Genomic DNA, 14,502 nt, shown 5'->3' with positions numbered 1-14,502 from the left:
AAGGTACAGAGGGCATAACTCCACAATCTGTTACTGCAAGACAGCTGGGCAAAGCCAGAGAAAACGGGGTACAGAGGGCCTAACCTCAAGACAGACGTTATACATGCTCTGAGTAACCTAGAAGGTGGCTAGTATAACAGCAGGTTGCAACATGTCAGATTAGCTGCAGGATGTAAAGGCCATTACTTAAATGTCTCAGAAGTTACAACACTTCACTGCCTGCATTTTACAGTATAGTACCGGACAACCACAACTGTATGAGGAACAGAACAGACATATGGGGTAATAGACTGGACATTCTGCAAAAACATGTACAGGGAGAGGTATGCAAACTGTCACCCTGTACGTGGTGCTACAGCATGTATCCCAGTAACATCTGTGATGGAGGCTGGATGCCAGGGCCATCATGCCCTACCAGGTTGTCAAGTCTGCCCTCAATCTGGTGCAGGCATTTTTCATAGCCACTATGAACAATCCTGTGCACCATAGCTGGTAGCTGATCCTGGGTGACAACCCCCCTCCATCACCACTCCGGGGGGGGACAGGCCATGACCCCTGAGGTAGTTCCAACTGAAGATGGAGCTGGGCCAGCAGAGGGGACACCACCAGCCTGGGTCCCACATGTGCTGGTACCCAAGTGCCATGGCCAACTGTGGAAGGGTAGGCAGTTTAGCAGGAACCGGCCTACCCTGTTGTGGTGTGATGACAGTGATATAGCAATGTGTATAGGTTAGTTATGAAGAAAACATTTTGTCAAAGGAAAAAACTTCAGAGACCAATACACGTAAGGTTCAGTTAAGGCACTTTAATTTTCTTGCAGCAAGGAGACAAAAACATGCAAATACAAGGATTTGTCTAACTACTAACAGGAAGTATGTTCATTCTTATATTATTTTACAAGACATGGCCTTCTAAGCTGACGTAATCAAACACAACTTTTAGCATTGTTCTACAGCAGATGTTACTTCAGATTTTCTGCTGACATGACTAGATTTGTGAGAAACATTTCAGAAAAACAACCTGGCCTTGGTGACCATTAATCCGTTTAAAAGCGTCTATTGTACACTGTTACTTTTCAAGGTACTTTTCTAATACAGATGCAAGCAAATGCTGATTGCAGTTCATATTTTCAAGCAGGCTTTGTACTAATTATCTGTAACTTCTACAACTGTGTATTTTCTCATGGCACAGAGGGACTTCTTGTCTAAGTTTCATACAAGTAGTATTGTTCTATTCATTATTTTCCTAATGCAAGCAGAAATCACCTTCTTCTCAGTAAATTTCCAAGGCACAAGCAAGATTTTAGCTAACAGTACAAGGTCAGAAAGCAACTGCAGTTTGTACAGATTTATGCAGTATGAAATAGAATAAATGTGTTAACTCTTTCCAAGCTTCTAAATGCACTAAACATATTGCTAATACACACATTAATACATATTTTTCTAACATTTCCCCCCTATTAATACTTTTATTCTACTTTCAAAATAAGCATAAACAGTTTGTTTCCTTCTCCTAACCTCTTCCACTCAGGATTTGCAGTTAAGAGAGTCATTCAGTTTAAACATATGAAAGCATTTTTAGTCTTTTAACAGTTCTTCAAACTCAGTACTTTGATATAAGGTTTCAGAAACTGAAATATCTATAAGGTCTTTAATCAGTCTTTTCATGCAGGGGATACCACAACAAACACATACTCCCAGTAGGAGCATACCTACACAAATGGCAATCAGGATGTTCATTAGGATGGTACCCCACCCCCCAAACCATTTCTGGAAAAAGTCCATCAGTGGGTTTGGGCCTGGTTTGGTCTGGCCAACACTTGCTGAATTACCTCAAGATGAATGTCTATCTCGTGTTTATGGTCAGGAATATACGAACAGCATTCTTCTTGGATTAAAGCACACGTACCACCTCTCACCGCTAGGGTGAAGTCGAGAGCCATGCAGTTTTGGAGCACTACAGTTTTCATAGCATTCAGTTCATCAGTCACCAATTCGAGAGCAGAAAAAGTTGCATTGCTCATTACTTTGAGATGTTTTGACAGTTTTCTCAGCTCCCAGATCGATTTCACTGCTCCAAATGCTGGTAATATGCCTGCCCACGATATAACGCTATCACTCAAGTCCATGTGTGTCAGTCCTTTACCTAGAGAGTGATGGTCTTTCCAATGCGCATCAATTTGTCCTACTGGATTTACAGGTTTCTTGACGACTTCTTGGACATTTCAAATTTTCCCATGAGGCAAAACTGCAGTGTGTCGTATGGCCGGAACCAGGTAACCCAAAAAACAACTGCCGGACCAATTCTCAGGTAACCATTTGTATGTCTTTCTGCCACACACAAAATAACAATCCTCTACTTTAGTAGTAACCTTGCTATGAATGTACACTCACCCTGCATGAAACATTTTTCTATCAATTGTAGACAGCTGTTTATAAAGAACAGAATTAGGTTTCACTTCATCAAGTGTTTTTTGCATCAATCCAAGAAATGAATCATAGTTTGTATTACAATAAAGATCTACTTTGTTACCTTTAGTGTAACATCTATAAGGAACAGTCAGATTGCAATTGCTCCAACCCACCTGAACAGTATCATTTTTATAAAAACACACAGTTCCCTTTTGTGGAACAGACAAGTGCAGTGCTATTTTATCTTGTGCTGTAATGGTTGAGGTATCATAAATCAAGTTCTCCCAAGTCTCATTGACCCCTAGGGGGACTGTAGTCATTAATAACCCCCTGTATGCTGTCGGCAAAGCTGTACAAATCCAGCAATTCGAAACATTGAAAGTCTCAGCATACACATATTTAATTGCCTGGTAAGTGTTAAAGTTTGGATGCCAGTTTATGAGTAACGCTTCACGTTTATTCAGTTCAGTCTGTGTGGCTGGGAAAAGAAAAGACCACAACAAAAAGATTATTGTCACTAATACAGTTAACAGGATGATTATGCAATACTTCTGTGGAAAGGGTTGTTCTGCATTCCTGTTTCTTCTGGACTCTATTATTTTTGCTCTTGGCATGTAACAAGATTTTTGTCCAGTTCAAAGTTTTTAACTAGTTTACAGTGCGTCAAGTGGATCCAAGAGGCACGTTCCACGATTTTGACTGCAGTGGGTGTTGACAAAAGCACTTGATAAGGACCTTCCCACTTCAGAGACGCACAGTTTTTCCTCTTAACTATCTTCAGCCAGATCCACGCTCCAGGAGGCACTGCCACTTCTAATGGTCTGGTTCGTTCTTTATCTGAAACAGAATTTACCTGCAACAAATGTTTAGAATTTAACAAATTACGCATATACTCTGCTAATGTACTGTCAGCTTCCTGGTCTGTGGGCATGAGAGATTTCCACTGAGGTATATAGTAAGCCCTTCCAAAGAGCTTTTCAAAAGGAGTCAATCCTTTTGCATTCGGAACAGTTCTCATGCTCAACAGTGCCAGGGGAAGACAGTGCGCCCAGTTTCTCTGTGTATCTCTCTGTCAGAAAAATATGTATTCAGACATATAAACTGTTAGAAAAATATGTATTCAGACATATATAAACTGTTAGAAAAATATGTATTCAGACATATATATATTGTTAGAAAAATATGTATTCAGACATCTATAAACTGTTAGGAAAATGTGTGCTTAGGCATAAATAAATGTACTCAAACCTATATGAAGAGCAAAGGTTGAAAATAGTATAATATGTAATGCATTTAATTCTGTTTTACTAGAATGGTAGTAGAAATGAACTTGCATATTATTGATTGAAGCTTAGCTGCAGTGTGATTAAAAACTTGACCCTGACAGTAGCCAGCTCGGCTGGCACATGTCTTTCAGTAAATATTATTTGCAAAGTTAGAAAGTAATGAATCTGTCTGTATGTGTATCTTTTTCCTGCTTCCACCGAGGAGGATGGCCTTGTGAACACTACCGGAGATAAAATCCAGCTGGTGAACAGAGAGACAAAGAAATGTATTAAAAAGACATTCATCCATTGTATTCGAACTAATCTAAGAGCCTTGAATTAGCTACATCTTCATAAAGACATTGTGACTGACCAGGTGCTTTGCAAGGCTGTAATATTCTCATGGGAAAAACTTTTGAAAAAGCATTACTTCAGCATTTTCGTATGAATTGTAGTGATGTAAAGACCCTGTCACTGACCACGTCAGTGAGGTGGGCAAAAGCTGATTGTAACCACTATAAAATGAAGGGTATTTCCTAAATAAAGTTAGTCAAAATTCTGTACATGTTTGTGTATGTTTTTTTGCCTCCTAATGATCATTAGAATAAGAATGCATATTTGTTTTGATATCTGAGCATCCTGCATTACTGTCTGTCATTTTGAAAAACCTAATGATTTTTACAGTCTGATTTAACAATTTATTTAACATTTTGGTCCTTCGAGCCGGAATTCCCTTGGTAAGCTGCAGGTCATAGGTGGTACTGAAAACTGCGCAGAAGAAGGAAAGACCTCCGACTGAATTGTTGTATGCAAAGAGGCTGTCCACTCTCTGATCTGTGGCCGAAAAGCGGAAAACTGGATCCTAAGAAGTACAGCGGTAAGCGGGAGGCTCAGGTAAGAAGAATTTCCCTCTTTGTCTTTGTTTTAGATCAGGGACCAGGTTACACTGTGCTATTGCTAAGGTTTGTGATAGCAGGGAGAGAGATAGTCGAAGTATTGTATCTTGAGTCATAGATCAGGGAATAACAAAGCAAAGTAAACAGTCATTCTAGACACTACTGTGGATACGGGGAAATAAGATACCACGTGGTACAAGAGAAGGGTTACGTAACAGTCTTTTTAAGACATGGGAAATGAGTGCACTAAGGGGACGCGAGATCCGCCCCTAACAGATGACGCGAAATATATGCAATTGCAAAGAGCAGACAATGTGAGGTATTTTGCAAAATGGGTCAACAAGTATGAATTTGACGGTAAATTAGATAAAATATCACTAGTGAAACTTTTGAAACAGTTAAAATCTGACGCAGAAGGTCAGGCAAAAAAACAACGACAGTTGGGTGTTCCTCAAGCACATAGGTGGATTGAGGAAGTGAACCGGAGGGAGCAGAAAATTAAGAATGCGAAAGCATTATTTTTAGACAAAGAAGATAATAATACAGTAGTAGCAACGGCCCCTCCCCCACTACCACCTCCAATACCTTATTCAGAATATGAAGCGGGAGGGCGGGCTGGACCCCCCCCCCACGCTATCCTGAGACAACAGGGGTATTAAAACAACCATTTGTAAGAGAACCTGTTGAAACTAGATCCCGAACACGTAAAACACTTAGAGATGTTCAACTAAGCAGTAATTCATTAGATGAGAGTGAGGAAATCTGTCCATTAATTGAAGTACCTAACCCACAGGCAGGACAGGAGGGCCAGGCCTCAACTCTCTTAGTATATAGACCATGGACACCGGAGGACATCCGGAAAGCTACAGAGGGAATTCCCCATCCAAAAATTAACTTTGAAAAGTTTGTACAAGATTTACAGGGTATGAGATTAAGTTACCACTTAAATGGGGAAGAGGTAGAAAAAGTAGTTAGACAAATTATAGGTCCGGACTGGCACATGGTTTGCGGCGCCTGGAATGCCCGTGACGCGCAACTTAGGCCACTCCTACATAGTGACGCAGAGCTAGATACTAGGTAGAAGGGTCTTACAGACCGCATTACTGAAAAATGGAAACCTAGAGCAGATTGGACTTGTATTAACCAATGCGTACAACAAGATAATGAAACAGTGGACACATACTATGGTAGATTATTAGAATGTTTCAATAACCATAGTGGTATGACTATTCCTGAAAATCAGAAAAATGATAGCCCATATGAACAACAATTGAAAAATGCATTTTTAAAAGGTTGCATTGCCCCTATCAGTAGCTTCATCACGAAGCATATGATAGATCATCGAACGAGTAGGCTTCAAGCCTTACTAGAGTATGCTAGGCATGCTGAAAGACACTTTAACAGTAAAAAGAAAACGCAGGTCTTCACAGCTGAAGACGGAGCAGAAGTCTTTGTAGTACAATCAGGCAAAAAGGGTAAACGAAATACTCAGGGCAATAAACGTTCTGACAGGGACCCAGAGTTCTATGAGGACAGGAAGAAAAGAGGTGAGTGTTTTAACTGCGGAAGGAAAGGACATTTAGCAAGGGATTGCAGAAGTAAAGCACCTGCAGAAAAAAAGGATAAAAATGATGAAGATTGACTAGATGATAGTCATACTGCTCAGCAGTCGTCAGGACAGACTAATGAGCAGGGAGATAATGTAAACATAATAGAAGAGACAAATGACATACAAATGGATGTAGAAACTGGGGAAAGTGAAGTTTTGGATTTGGCCTTGTTGAGCTTGGAGCTCTATTTAGCAGACACGAAACCGGAAGTTACACTTCTGGTGGAGGGGAGGGAAATCAAATTCTTGTGTGATTCAGGAGCATCACGGACTTTGATTCATCCTTCAAAGTTACCGGAGCACTCTGAATCACGTGACTATATATTGGTGAAAGCAGCAAACGGACAGTTGTACAGGGAGCCACTTTCCCATGATATAGTGATAACTGACCCTGTCTCAGGTATAACCCAGAGAAGTAAAATAGTACTTTCTGCAAAATGTCCAATGAATTTATTGGGAAGAGATCTTATGCAGCTTTTTGGTATAGCAGTAATTCCCACCATGAAAGGTATGGAGGCACAGAGACAAATGAATGCTTTTGTAGTACGATCGGAGGGTGAAGCTTATTATTGGTACAGCCAGGACCTGGTTACGACCGGTCCAGGGGCAGTGACCAAGGAACTGATGAACGTAGCCGTCAGTAAGGTGCCCTCCCTCGACTTTGATCAGCAACATTTGTTACATTGTACTCTATACTATTGTAGCACACCAGGGCCTGATAAGGAATATGAATAAAAATTGTTCAGAAATCCTGCAAACAGATTAATATTACGGACTTTGTATTGGGATACTGAGGGTAATAGTGTGGTAAGTTGTTCATTACCTCAGGAATTCACGGAATTATACAAATCCAACAAACTACCGCATGTCAGTCTAACCAAAAACAGGGATGTTAGATGGGTAGATTTGGGTGACAAAGTGACAAGATGGGAGAAACAAACCGACTCAGAATTGTCAGAACAAGGAGTACAGAAACAGAAACTAAATTGGTTAGCATAAGCCCAGCTGTACACTTACAACAGAGTGAGGACAGCTGATTGGCGTTCTTGATAGAAGAAGAAGAGAAAGCTTTGAGTGACGTACCAAACATTCTTTGGTCGACAGGGAAATCAGATGTAGGGCTTATTCGAACAGCAGGTCCAGTAACTATTACACCAAAATCGGCTTTTAGACCACAAAAACGACAATATCCTTTGAGGAAGGATGCAGAGCAGGGAATCAAACCTATTATAATGGCATTACTCAAGGAAGGGATACTGGTGGAATCCTTGGATTCACCATGTAATACTCCTCTGTTTCCTGTTAAAAAAGCAAACGGGGAATGGCGGATGGTACAAGATTTACAGGCCGTAAATGATGCGGTAATACCGAGGGCACCTATGGTGCCAGACCCACATACTTTGTTAAATGACTTGAAGCCACAACAGAAGTATTTTACCGTGGTAGATATCAGCAATGCTTTCTTTTCAATACCTATACACCCTGATAGCCAACATTGGTTTGCGTTTACATTTCAGGGCAAAAGGTATCGATACTCGACTACCACAGGGATATAGTGAAAGTCCAACAATATTCGCACAAGAGATGGCTAGCAACCTGGCGGGATTTACTCCACCAGGGGGCAGTCAAGTATTACTTTATGTAGATGACATCTTGCTTGCAGCCCCTACCCAGCAGCAGTGTAGGGAAGACACAATAGCATTATTAAAGTTTTTGGCAGAACAAGGGCATAAAGTAAACAAGCACAAATTGCAACTTTGGAAGAAACAGGTCAAGTACCTGGGATATGTAATATCCAAGGAAGGTAGAACATTAAATGAGGATAGGAAAACAGCAATCTTACAAGCACCTAAACCAACTACCAAAAAGGAAATGATGTCCTTCTTGGGAACGACTAATTTTTGTCGAAGTTGGATACCGAATTATGCTTTGGAAACAGCTCCATTGGCTGATTTAATTTTTAAAACACCAATGGCAGCACAAGAAATACTACATTGGACATCAGAAGCAGAGGCAGCTTTTTGCAGACTAAAACAATTGATAGTTTCATCATTTGTTTTAGGACTTCCGAATTACCATAAGAAATTTTTCCAGACCGTGGATTGTAGGCAGGGATATATGACGTCAGTACTGACGCAACAACATGGCAGCAAGCAACGCCCCATAGCTTACTATTCATCGCAGTTAGATCCAGTGGCACAATCATTGCCACATTGTGTACAAGCAGTTGTTGCAGCAGCTATGGCAGTGCAGGCTTCGGCCTCAGTGGTGTTGTTTCACCCTCTCACTTTAAGGGTGCCTCATGCAGTTGCGATAATTTTACTGCAAGAAAAAATAGCATTTTTATCCCCTGCTAGACATCTTTCTTGTATGACCATACTGTTGAGTCAACCTCATATGATAATTGAACGATGCACAACATTAAATCCATCAACATTACTTCCGATTCCTGTGGATGGCACACCACACAGTTGCCTACAGGAAATGGAACAAATAACCTTACCCAGACAAGATCTCACTAATGTGCCCTTAGCTGATGCAGAGGTGACATTTTATGTAGACGGATCACGTAGAAAGGTCCTACAGGAAAGAACCTAGTGGGTTATGCAGTAGTAACAGATGTTGAAATTGTAGAAGTGCAACCCCTGCAGCATAACCTATCTGCTCAAGCAGCAGAATTGATAGCTTTAACACGTGCCTGCACTTTAGCGAAAGATAGATGTGTAAACATATATACTGATAGTCAGTATGCTTTCTCTACAGTGCATGTTTTCGCACAACAGTGGAAGAACAGGGGAATAATAACATCTACTGGCAAACCGATTAACCATGCACAATTGATTTTGAACCTGTTAGATTCCATTCAGTTACCTACTAAAATAGCTATTTGTAAATGTGCAGCCCATACTAAGCAACAGGATAAGATTTCGAGAGGAAATGCTCGGGCTGATGCAGCTGCAAAGCAAGCTGCCTCAGACTCAGAGACTTTGTTTTCAAATGAAGAACTACAACCTTCTGAGACTGTAGATTTAGAAATGTTGAAAACAATGCAGACATTAACTACAAAAGCAGAAAAGCAGAAGTGGGTAAAACGAGGAGCAATTCACAAAGAAGGACTGTACATCTCCAAAGAGGAGAAGCCAATATTACCATCTAATTTATTTAGATATGCGGCTTTGTTGAGCCATGGGCAGAGCCATGTCTCAACAGGGGGGATGGTACAGTTAGTTAACAGAACATTCCAAACATACGGATTCATGAATTATACACAAAAATTTTGTGCAGCATGTCATATTTGTAGTAAACATCATGCACAGGGAGCATTTAAACCGAAGCGAGGGAGTTTCCCTACACCACCATATCCGTTCCATACTATTTGTATGGATTTCATAGAATTGAATAAATGTGAAGGAAAAAAGTACTGTTTAGTGATCATAGATATGTTTTCAAAATGGGTAGAAGCTTTTCCGACTAGGAATCCGGATGCAGCAACAGTGGCAAAAGCCTTAGTAAAAGAAATCATTCCTAGATTTGGCATACCGGAAAGAATTTATAGTGATAATGGAACACATTTCGTTAACCAGACAATTCACCAGCTTGGGAGATTCTTTGGGATTTCTTTGAAGAACCATTGTGCTTATCACCCCCAGTCAGCAGGACTGGTGGAGAGGTACAATGGGATTTTGAAAAATAAGTTAAGAAAATTGATGAATGAGACTCAGAAGACTTGGATTTGCTGTCTACCTTTAGCACTGCTGAGCATGAGAACTGTTCCAAATGTAAGGGGTTTGACCCCCTTTGAGGTAGTATTTGGAAGAGCATATTATGTGCCACAATGGAAAGCCCTCATGCCTGCAGAGCTGGAGGCCGATAGCTCATTAGCTAGTTATATGAAGAAATTGTTAACAAATAAGACTGTTTTGCAGTTGAACTCTTTTTCAGACAAAGAAGAAACAAAGCCGGAAGCCGTGCTGACCCCGGGGTCCTGGATTTGGCTAAAGGTTATCAAAAAGGAGAATTGGGCGAGTCCAAAGTGGGAAGGTCTGTACCAGGTACTATTGGCAACACCTACTGCAGTGAAAATTGCTGAGAGATCATCTTGGGTTCATTTGACGCACTGTAAACCGCTCAAGGAGTTTAAGTTAAATAAACATTTTGTAACTGATATACCACAGAAACAGGATGGCCAGGGGCAGAGTGTATAGAAATACAAAACAACCCCAAAGACATTGGTTCACTGGCCTACTGATCATACACCTGTTAACCATGTTTGTGGTAACCTTTTTGTTGTTGTGGTTTTTCTTGCATATAACTACAGTAGTGAAACTGATGAGACGTGATGAACTTGCCATAGATTGGCATCCAAACTTTAACACATACCTAGCCATGAAACAAGTGTATGTAGAGACTATGAACGTTTCAAACTGCTGGGTTTGTACTGCGATACCTACAGCATATGGAGGACTTTTGATGTCTGCTGTCCCTCTGGGGATAAATGAGACTTGGGAGAACCTATTGTTCGACACAGGTACTGTGAGATCACAGGACAAAGTGGCATTGTATTTACCCTTTACTCAAAGGGGAATTGTTTGTTTTATTAAAAATGATACACTCCAAGTTGGTTGGAGTAATTGTAACATAACTGTATCTTACAAATGTTATATAAAAGCTAGAGACCAGAGTACTAGTTGTAGCACGAATTACGATTCGTATTTAAGCTTGATGAAAACAACGTTAAGAGATGTGCAGAAAAATCCTGAAACGTATAAACAGTTATCTGTCATAGACAAGAAAATGTTTCATTCAGAGTTAACCCGCATCAGTACTAAAGTAGAAAATTGTTATTTTGTTTGTGGGAAAAAAGCCTATAAATGGTTACCTGAGAATTGGTCCGGCAGTTGTTTTTTGGGTTATCTGGTTCCAGCCATAAGACATACTGCAGAATTGCCTCTGGGTAAGATACGCAATGTAAGAGATGTAGTCCAACAAACTGGGAACACAGTCAAAAAACCTGCTAATCCAGTGGGTAAGACTGAAGCAAGCTGGAAAGACCAGTCGAATGTGAAGGATAAAGAAAAATTGACCCATATGGACTTGAGTGACAGTGTCATATCCTGGGCTGGAATATTTCCAGCCTATGGAGCAGTCAAATCGATTTGGGAACTGAGGAAATTGTCAAAACTCCTCGAAGTGATGAGCAATGCGACTTTTTCCGCTCTCGAACTTGTAACTGATGAACTGAATGCAATGAGAACTGTTGTACTACAAAACCGAATGGCTCTTGACTTCACCCTAGCGTCGAGAGGTGGTACGTGCGCGCTTATCAAAGAAGAATGCTGTGCATACATTCCAGACAACAGACATGAAATCAACGACCACCTGGAGGTAATACAGCAGGTATCAGCAATGGCGGAACCAGGCCCAAACCCACTGACGAACTTTTTCCAGAATCTATTTGGGGGGTGGGGCTCAATCCTAATGAATATTTTAATTGCTATTTGTGTGGTTCTGCTCATAATTGGAGCATGTGTCTGCTGCGGGATACCCTGTATGAAAAGATTAGTTAGAGATTTTGTTGACATATCAGTAACTGAGACAATGTACCAGGACATGGAACTGAATCTGTTGATACCAAGTGAAAGCCTATCTGAAATATAAAACAAATGACTTACTTAGCTGAAAGTCCTCAAAGGGAAAAAGCTAAGAAATGAAATAATATTGTTTATGTTTCTAATAGAATGAAATGCATTAACAGGAGGGAGAATGTCAGAAAAATATGTATTCAGACATATAAACTGTTAGAAAAATATGTATTCAGACATATATAAACTGTTAGAAAAATATGTATTCAGACATATATATATTGTTAGAAAAATATGTATTCAGACATCTATAAACTGTTAGGAAAATGTGTGCTTAGGCATAAATAAATGTACTCAAACCTATATGAAGAGCAAAGGTTGAAAATAGTATAATATGTAATGCATTTAATTCTGTTTTACTAGAATGGTAGTAGAAATGAACTTGCATATTATTGCTTGAAGCTTAGCTGCAGTGTGATTAAAAACTTGACCCTGACAGTAGCCAGCTCGGCTGGCACATGTCTTTCAGTAAATATTATTTGCAAAGTTAGAAAGTAATGAATCTGTCTGTATGTGTATCTTTTTCCTGCTTCCACCGAGGAGGATGGCCTTGTGAACACTACCGGAGATAAAATCCAGCTGGTGAACAGAGAGACAAAGAAATGTATTAAAAAGACATTCATCCATTGTATTCGAACTAATCTAAGAGCCTTGAATTAGCTACATCTTCATAAAGACATTGTGACTGACCAGGTGCTTTGCAAGGCTGTAATATTCTCATGGGAAAAACTTTTGAAAAAGCATTACTTCAGCATTTTCTTATGAATTGTAGTGATGTAAAGACCCTGTCACTGACCACGTCAGTGAGGTGGGCAAAAGCTGATTGTAAACACTATAAAATGAAGGGTATTTCCTAAATAAAGTTAGTCAAAATTCTGAACATGTTTGTGTATGGTTTTTTGCCTCCTAATGATCATTAGAATAAGAATGCATATTTGTTTTGATATCTGAGCATCCTGCATTACTGTCTGTCATTTTGAAAAACCTAATGATTTTTACAGTCTGATTTAACAATTTATTTAACACTATCATTAATTTTCTTAGCTTACTCTTTAAAATCCCATTATGCCTCTCTACTAGCCCAGCTGATTGCGGGTGATACGCACAATGATTCTTTAGAGAAATGCAAAAATGTTTACTTAACTGCTGTATGGTCTGATTCATGAAGTGTGTGCCATTGTCACTGTAGATCCTTTCCAGAATGCCGAATCTAGGGATGATTTCTTTAATAAGAACTTTGGCTACAGTTGTAGCGTCTGGATTTTTAGTCAGAAAGGCTTCCACCCATCTGGAAAACATATCTACAATGACAAGACAATACTTCTTATTTTCACATTTATTCAACTCTATGAAATCCATACAAATAGTATGAAATGGATACGGTGGTGTAGGGAAACTCCCTTGCTTGGGCTTTAATGCCCCTTGTGCATGATGTTTATTACAGATGTGGCATAACAAACAAAATTTTTTAGAGTAGTTTGTGAATGTCGTGAACACTTGGTTCACCAGCTGTACCATCACCCCTGTTGAGACATGGCTCTGCCCATGGCTCAACAAAGCTGCATATCTAAACAAATTAGATGGCAATATCGGTTTCCTTTCTTTAGAGATGTACAGCCCCTTTTCGAGAATTGCTTCTCATTTTACCCATCTTTGTTTTTCAGTTTGTGTAGTAAGTGTTTGCATTGTCTTTAACATTTCTAAGTCTAAAATCTCAGAGGTTTGTAGTTCCTCATTCAAAAGAAATACTTCTGAAGCTGCCTGCTTTGCATCTGTATCAGCTCTCGCATTACCTTTTGAAATCCTGTCCTGTTGCTTGGTATGAGCTGTGCATTTACAAATAGCTACTTTCTGAGGTAACTGAATAGATTCTAAAATATCTAAAATAAACTGTGCATGATTGATTGATTTTCCAGTAGATGTTATCATTCCTCTATTTTTCCACTGTTGCGCAAAAACATGTACAGTAGAAAAAGCATACTGGCTGTCAGTAAAAATGTTTACATATTTACCCTTTGCTAAGGTACATACCCGTGTCAAGGCAATCAATTCTGCTGCCTGTGCAGATAAACTATGTGGTAAAGATTTTGCTTCTATAATGTCTGTGTCAGAAACTACTGCATATCCTACTAGGTTCTGTCCTGCAGGACCCCTTTTGCATGAGCCGTCCACGTAGTATGTCACCTCAGCATCATCCAAGGGAACATCCGTAAGATCTTTTCTAGGCAGTGTCTTTTGCTCAATCACCTGCAGGCAGCTGTGTGGTGTGCTATCTGCAGGGGTTGGGAGCAAGGTAGAAGAGTTCAAAGTCGTACATCGTTCAATTGTCATATGAGGTTGGCTCAACAATATAGTCATACAGGAAAGATGCCTAGCAGGGGAAAGATATGCTACCTTTTCTTGCAGTAAAATAATCACGACTGCATGAGGCACTCTAAATGTGAGAGGGTGGAACAACACTACTGAGGCCGAAGCCTGTACTGCCATTGCAGCTGCAACTACTGCTTGTACACAGTGAGGTAAAGACCATGCCACTGCATCCAGTTGTGATGAATAATAAGCAATAGGGCGTTGCTTGTCCCCATGCTGCTGTGTTAACACTGATGTCATATAACCTTGCTTACAATCTACAGTTTGGAAAAAAAGTTTATGATAGTTTGGTAATCCCAAAACTAATGA

Source organism: Protopterus annectens, chromosome 1.part1, assembly GCF_019279795.1.
Source record: "Protopterus annectens isolate FY-2018-M chromosome 1.part1, PAN1.0, whole genome shotgun sequence".
Lineage (NCBI taxonomy): Eukaryota > Metazoa > Chordata > Ceratodontiformes > Protopteridae > Protopterus > Protopterus annectens.
The sequence above is the reverse complement of the archived record's forward strand: the minus strand, read 5'-3'. Positions refer to the sequence as shown.